The sequence below is a fragment of the Dama dama genome, chromosome 32 (genome assembly GCF_033118175.1).
Source record: "Dama dama isolate Ldn47 chromosome 32, ASM3311817v1, whole genome shotgun sequence".
In the NCBI taxonomy this organism is placed as follows: Eukaryota; Metazoa; Chordata; class Mammalia; order Artiodactyla; family Cervidae; genus Dama; species Dama dama.
The window spans coordinates 42,402,325-42,409,656 of record NC_083712.1 but is presented as its reverse complement, the minus strand read 5'-3'; positions in this window follow the sequence as shown (position 1 = coordinate 42,409,656).

The following is a 7,332-nucleotide window of genomic DNA, read 5'->3' as shown; positions in this document are numbered from 1 at the left end:
ATGTCGAAAAGTAGCTAGGGAATGGCTATCAAGGGTGATTTTAGAGTAGAAATGAGGTCTTCATGAACTCATAACATTTTGGAGACGGCAAGAGAAGGAAAACATCTCTAACATTTTATTTCTTTAAAAAGATATGCAGTCAAGGTTCCAGAGAGGGACTGTCTAGTCAGCCTTCATCATTGTCCGGATGAGAAATGTCTAAGTGAGAAATAGATCTCAGAATTCACCCATGGTGGGTGGGGGTTTCTGCAGATGAAGTCGGATGGAGAGAAACGTAGATCAGCCTGATGACTTATAGCTTATTTCCTCACCTTTTTATTTAAATAATCATAAAAGGGGTGATAGAAATACTGTATGAAAAGATATTTGAAAGAGAAGCCAGCCGGAATTCACAAGAGGATTAAATAGAGAGCTAATGGTCTCTGTTCAATTATTAAGGGTACTATGATGAGCCCTATGTGACATATCCCGTGTAGCATCTGCCCTGTTGCCTTGGTACTAAAGAGAAAATAGCACGGGGAAGCTGAAGGCAGTTGCCAAGGTGCATTTCAGTGGTAACCGCTAAGTGCCCTGTTGAAAGGAGCTTAAGCGCATCTTAAAGGACAGAGCCTGCCTTTTTGTTGTCAAGTTATGAAAAATGGCAAGCTTCAGGGGCTGGTCGGTGGGCTGGGTGGTAGTTTAATTGGGTTTGATTCCCTTGAAATGTTCTGGCTCCAGGAAGAGAGAGGGGAAACCTTTTCGGTCAGCATTTGGCCTTCGGGGCCTGAATGAAAGGGGTGAGACGTTGGTTCCATCGCAGAGGATCCCCAGGGCTCCACTGCCTTGGGCTGAGCACGCAGGGCAGCCGGGGGAGGCTTAGCACCCTGCTGCCTGGACCTCCCTTCGCCCGGTTTGGGAGGGAGTGTCCCTAAAGTCACAGTAATGATTCCAGAGAACTCAAGTGGGGAGCCTGGGATTGAAGTCACCCTTATTGTTTCAAGTCTGTCCATTTCCCCAACCCTCTGGGAAGGACAATTTCAATCACCTCTTATTAAACCTTTAATATAACAAAACAGAAACAGACTCACAGACACAGAGAACAAGCTAGTGGTTAGCAGTGCGAGTGGGGCTTATGAGATACAAGCTTCTATGTATAAAATAAAGACAAGGGTATATTGTACAGTGCAGGGAAATAGAGCCAATGTTTCATAATAACTCTAAACAAAATAATCTATGAAAACGTTGACTCACTATGCTGTATATCTGAAACTAATATAGTATTATAAATCAACTACACTTCAATGAAAAAACAAAACAAAACAAAAAACTTCAGGGGCCTGGATTCATAGAAACAGTGGTCTAATATTTCTGCACTGAACGTGTCTTGGAGCAGTGGCTAGGGTCTTTTCTGATTATAGAGAATGGCCACATTCACAGACAGGTCCTAGTTGCACTCAGATTTCCAGGACTGAACAATTCTTTCTGGAAAATTCCGAATTTCATGTTTCTCACATACCCTAACCACACCTTAGGCTCACTGAATCAAGCAAAAACCAGAGCAACTGCCTTCACTCTGCTCCACATACCACCCAGAGCATCATATCACCCCTCGGTGGCTTTGGGTAAATTACTTAATGTCTTCATGCCTTGGCTTTGTCTTCTGTACAATGGGGGCAATGATGGAAGCTACCTCATGGAGTGGTTGTTGAGGATTCAAGGTGTTACGTAAAAGGCTTAGAATAGTGCCTGGCTTGTAAATTTCAGCTATCACTATTTTTGAATCATTTCTCTCTTCTGCCCTTTCATCTGCATCGAACTGTCATGACAGTGAAGTATCAGGGCCATAGGGCATGGAAGGGCTCACCCAGCATCACCTTCCCAAGCCCTGGTTCCTAGGGGATGTCTCCGCCAAGCTGGGAAAGCCTTGCTACCCAGGCTGGACAAACTCGGGGGGCACAAGCCTCTCTGGAATCCTTCAGGCAAGTCTCCACATGGCTGGCAACGGGTCACCCCCTCCTGGCTCTGTCTCTTCAGGGAGAACTGTTCAGATAAAGCCCAGCCATGCAGGGCTGTCAGAGCTGACACTGATCATTCTTCAGAAACTCTGGTATGATGGGTTTCATTGCAGATAGACAAGCCCGCTGCGCTACTTGAAAGAAGACAAGGGTTTCCGCGTTAGCATGTGCTCCTGAGAAGTGAGTGCGGCTGTGCAGTTTCTCTGGTGTGTCTGCCTCTCCTCCTCATGCCCCCCAGGTTGCAGGAGCAGATTCCTGCGATGTGAGGAAGCACTGGGTACAGTTTAGCAACGGGACCGTCCGACAGCCCATCACATCACATCGCACATGTGTTTTCAGAAATGCGTGCAATTGCTGCCCCAGGTCTGGGCTCTGCACTCAGCAATCAGGCAACATGATCTGAATGTAGCTAGCGCCTCACACCATGGAGAAAGTGAAGCGTGATGGTCCAACGTGGGCCAGGGCACTTGCCGATGGGGGATGCTCTTGGAACGATACTGACACCTCTCACGACATCTTGTGCCCCCTCCCAGCCTCTGCAGAGAGATGTGAACTGTCGCAGACCTGTCTGCCTCTCTGCCCTGAGACTGAGGAGGTGGAGTTGCTCTGTGGGGTCCGGACTGGCAATTTAGAGCTGATGGAGATTGTAGAGGAAGGGCTGGGAGCCACGGGCTGGGGTGGGGGACCCTTGTCTGCAATGCAGCCCACCTAGGACCATATCCTCCCCACCCAGAAAACCACAGTGGTCCCAAGGCTGTATCCACAGGCACCATTGTGGCTTACGGGGAAATGAACAATTGGGTCAGATAGCCCTGGACATGATTATTTTTTCACTGATGTGGCATTTACAAATCTGAACTGATCAATTTGGATTCCAATTTGGCTAACGTTCCTGGAGCCTCTGGCGTGTGGGCAGAATCACGCTAACACTCATGTCTTGTTTTGACCCGGCCTGGCCAAAGTTCCCGTTTGGTTGACATGTACTGAGAACTGCTTCCATGCTGGGCACAGGGGTTCTGAGATGCACAGGAGAGGATGCCTCCTGCTTCTTTACCGCCTGCCTGGTGGTCCCAGGGCTGCTCAGCAGAAGCACTTGCTTGTTCTCAAGGCAGTTCATCCTTTAGGAGTTCCAGGTCTATGTCTTACCCCAAAAGAGAAATGGATACTGAAGCTGAAACTTGTTATTCAACATCAAACATTCTGTTCTCTTCATCTGGCTATTTGATGAGAAACTGATGTCGGCTTCTTACTATTGGGGAAATAATCTCGTCCCCTGCAGACTCGCCCCTCGAGGCCCCTCCCCACCTTCTCTCCAGCACAGGGCAGGATTTCCAGGGTGGGGAGTGGGCACAGAGACCCCTTCAGGGGTCAGGGTTTGTCTTTTTTTTTTTTTGCTTCCTCCTGTTGGCAAACTTGGCTGCGGGCTCGCAGGGCTGAGGGGCAGCGGGGAGAGGGAGTTTCCAGTTCTGATCTGAAAACCAGAAGAGAGGGAGATGACTGATACATATAAAGGCAGGTTGATTTTTCACACTGAGCAGGGGTATATTTTTAAAATCTCGGTACTGAAACACAGACCCAGCAGGCAACTCAAGGCTTCATGGTGAGGGGGCGGCTTCCACGAGGTCAAGTCCCAGAGGGGCCTGTGATGGACAGTCGGCGTCTAATTCCAGCATGGAGGGGAACCCCTGTGTGTAGGTGAAGGGAAAATCCTAGGTTCAGCTGCGCCCTCCCTGCCTCCCCACTGCGAGCTCGGGTTTAAGGCCGGCCCTCCCTGGAATCCATGTAGCACCTTCTCGTAGATTTAAAAATAGACTCCAGGCCTGCCAACCCTTTTAAAAGGAACATGATGGGAAGAGGGCCAGCACCGTGGGACCTGACACCCGGCTCCCATCAGCTCCCTAAATAGACCCCGGACTCCGGGTCCTGCGGCCACTGAACTGGCTGCTGGGAACTCCCCACGCAAAGTTCAACAGGAAAGCAAGCCAGGCTCTCTTTCCCTCATCTGCAGGTCTGAATTTCTCGGTCCACTGGATTTCTCGGTTCATTCAACATGACAGCCGTACCATCTGTTCTGCAAAGTCCCCCCCTAATTAACTAGGGAGGGGGCCAGGGTGGGAGGGTGCAATGCTGTCCACAAGAGGGAAGACATTTCCTCCCGCAGCAGCAACAACGCTCTAGACGGTTCGCAGAGTCCTGGGGTGGCTGACCGCTGCCCCAGGTACAGATAAGCCAGCCTGCCTTTCTCAGTAAAGGGCGGAGCCCTGGTGCCCACCCTTATCGGCCTTGGACAGAGACGCTGGGCCAGGGCACCTCCCTGCGTGGGTGTGGAGCCCAGCAGATAGAAGAATGGTCGGGGGCAAAGCCAGCCTCATCAGCTGGGGAGGAGCTGCGGCCCCAGGCTGGGCTCAGGAGCAGGGCTTCAGCTGTATGCGCACCCTGAGACCTGGTCCTCCGCTGCAGAGAAAATGGAAATGGAAAATGATGCAGCGGAAGAAAGCCCAGGAGGTGCAGCTGCTACAGCATCACAGCAGCGTGCTGGGGGTGCTGGGATCCTGTTCCCAGCCATGGCTGTTCTGACCTTGCAGAAGCAGTGACCGGGCCCTAATTTTCCAGTGTAGAAGCCAAATCAGTCATACTCTCTGTCTCAGGGCGGGAGGGGAGGAGGTCACCTTTGACCAAGGCTTTCATGAAGGAAGCTAGAGGGAAGGAGGAAAAAGAGCATCCTTGCCATTCACTGAGGACCTACTATCTGCCTGGGGTGGTGCTGGGCATTTTTACATTATTTGCACAATACGTGGGGTGGGGGGCAGGGGAAGGTTACTTTCATTTCCCTGATGAGGATGCAAATGCTCAGAAAAGTTATTTCCCTTTATCAAAAGTACATGAGCCTGCTAACTTTGAGTATTTTAAAGCTGCCCAGAAAAGCAGATGGTGATCCTGACATTCAGGGAGGACCCAGCCTGACTTGATTGCAGAGGAGGATGAAAACTGCAGGGACAGGAGCCCCATGGGTCCTCCAGTTCCCTGCAGGGGGAGAGGCATGGTCACTGCTCCAGGTGTGAGTTTCCAGGAGGGCCATCTTTGGAATCCCAGCTCTGCCCTGAGTCTCAGCTTTGAAGTCCCTGGAGCGAGGAACCAGCTTGGGTCATGGCTGGTTCCTGCCGGAAGCTGCCTCTTCCTGTTCCCTCGAAAGGCTTCTGCGGAGGCGGTCATCCGAGGACCCCAAGCACCCGAGATCCTTTGCTTCAGGCTTCTGAGCAAAAGGAAGCACGCTCCCAGTTTGTGGAAGGAGCTAAGGTTCACTGGGGAGTCTGTGGCAGGGCGCCCGGGAGCTGCATCCCTTTCTTCTCCCCACGCCATCTCCGCCCGGCATAGCTGATGTGGCCTGGAGCACAGAACTCCACAACTCCTCCAGCACCTCATTAGGCTCGTCCGTGAGGAACTGCAGAGATAGTTGGTAAAATATTCAGCACGACCGGGGAAAAAACTGCACACGCCATGAACCTGGAAGATGGAACCAGTGGTCCTTACCAAGCAGCCCTCATCTTTTTCTTAGCCCATCAATTCCTTTCTGCCCCTTTGAGATGGTTGTTTGCTTTGATTTCAGCGACTCTCCTGGCAGATCTCCCAGGCATACTAAATACCTGTAATAAAGATGAATACGTAAATGCATTACCATGTGTAGAACAGATAACTAGTGGGAACTTGCTATATAGCACAGGGGGCTCGACTCAGCGCTCTATGATGACCTAGAGGGGTGGGATGGGGTGGGGTAGGGGGAGGTCCAAGAGGGAGGGGGGAGATATATATATATATATATATATATATATATATATATATATATATATAAAACATAGAGCTGATACACTTTGTTGTAGAGTGGAAACTAACACAACATTTTAAAGCAATCACACTCCATTTTTTTGTTTTAAAGACACATTGAGAAGAGCAGTCTTCAGGCATGAAAATATACAGGAAACAGGCAAGCAGCAGTATGATTCCTTGTTGTCGAAGGGTGTGGGAGTAATGGAAAGTTGAAGAGGGACAGTCTATTAAGAGGGAAAAAGTAAGGGCTTATGCTTCTGAATCCCTAGAGCCCAAAGAAGCCCTTAAAAGTCATCAAGTTTATCCTGCATTTCTATGTGCTATATCAAATGATGAGTTATGTTTCTCTGCTACTTCAAAGAAGCTCCCCCACCCCCAGCAAGGATTCAGCTCTTTCTGAATAATGAATTCTGTTATGTCACATCCCTTAGCACCGGAAAAAATTTCTTCTGTCTGATCTACACCTTCTTCACATCAATTTAATCCCATGATTGCCAGTTTCCTTATGACCCATGGAAATATTCATACATCGGTCAGCAAGCATTTATTTGGCACCACCCAGCTCTGTATGGAGAAGTGAGGGAGAGGGACTGGGTCTACAGGACATGTGGGCCAAGCTGTCTCTACCTCTAAGAAGCTTATAGCTGAGTCCTGGTGGCCAAGGCAGCTGGGGAAAGGGCGCCATATAATTCGTCCCACTCTGGGATCTGGGTTATAGTGCTGGAGGGGATTACATACATCTTAAGAGCCATCTTCTTGAGTTTTCTGTCTTTTTTAATTTTTTTGGCATGTGGGATCTTAATTCCATGAGCAGAGATGGAACCGGTGTCCCCAGCACTGGAAGCACAGAGTCTTAGCCCCCCAGGGAAGTCCCTGCCTTCCCTTCTTTAGTGTCAATCGTCCCAGGTCCTTTAACCTCAGACTTTATTGAGTAGCATGCCTGGAGTTTTTTCCTTCTCCTCTTGGGCTTTGTCTGACTCTGCATATCTAAGTTGCAAAAACCTCAACCCTTCCGAGGTCACAACCAACCTCAAGAATTCTTGGCAGTCCTGAGTCCTCAAGTCCTCTAATAACACCTCGGGCCCTTTCCCATTCTCAGCAGAACCATGGGTTGTAGTCAGCTTCTGGTCCACTATCTTTTTTCTTTGTGATTGTATTGAATATGTGTATTGAACGTATTGACTATATAACCCATAGCATTTATGGTGTAAAGAACCCTGGGCTTTGGAGTTAGATTCCCTGGGTATCAGAATTGGATTGGGAGTTTTGTGCTATTTAACTTCGAATATTTCACTTGTAAGATCTCAGTTTTTGTGCTCTGGGGAGGAATTGGGAGGTTGGCATTGACACATATACACTATTGATACTGTGTATACAATAGGTAACTAATGAGAACATTCCTGTAGCACTGGGAACTCTACTAAATCCTCTGTGGTGAGCTGAGTGGGAAGGAAATTCAAAAGGGAGGAAATATACGTATATGTATGGCTGATTCATATTGCTTACAGCAGAA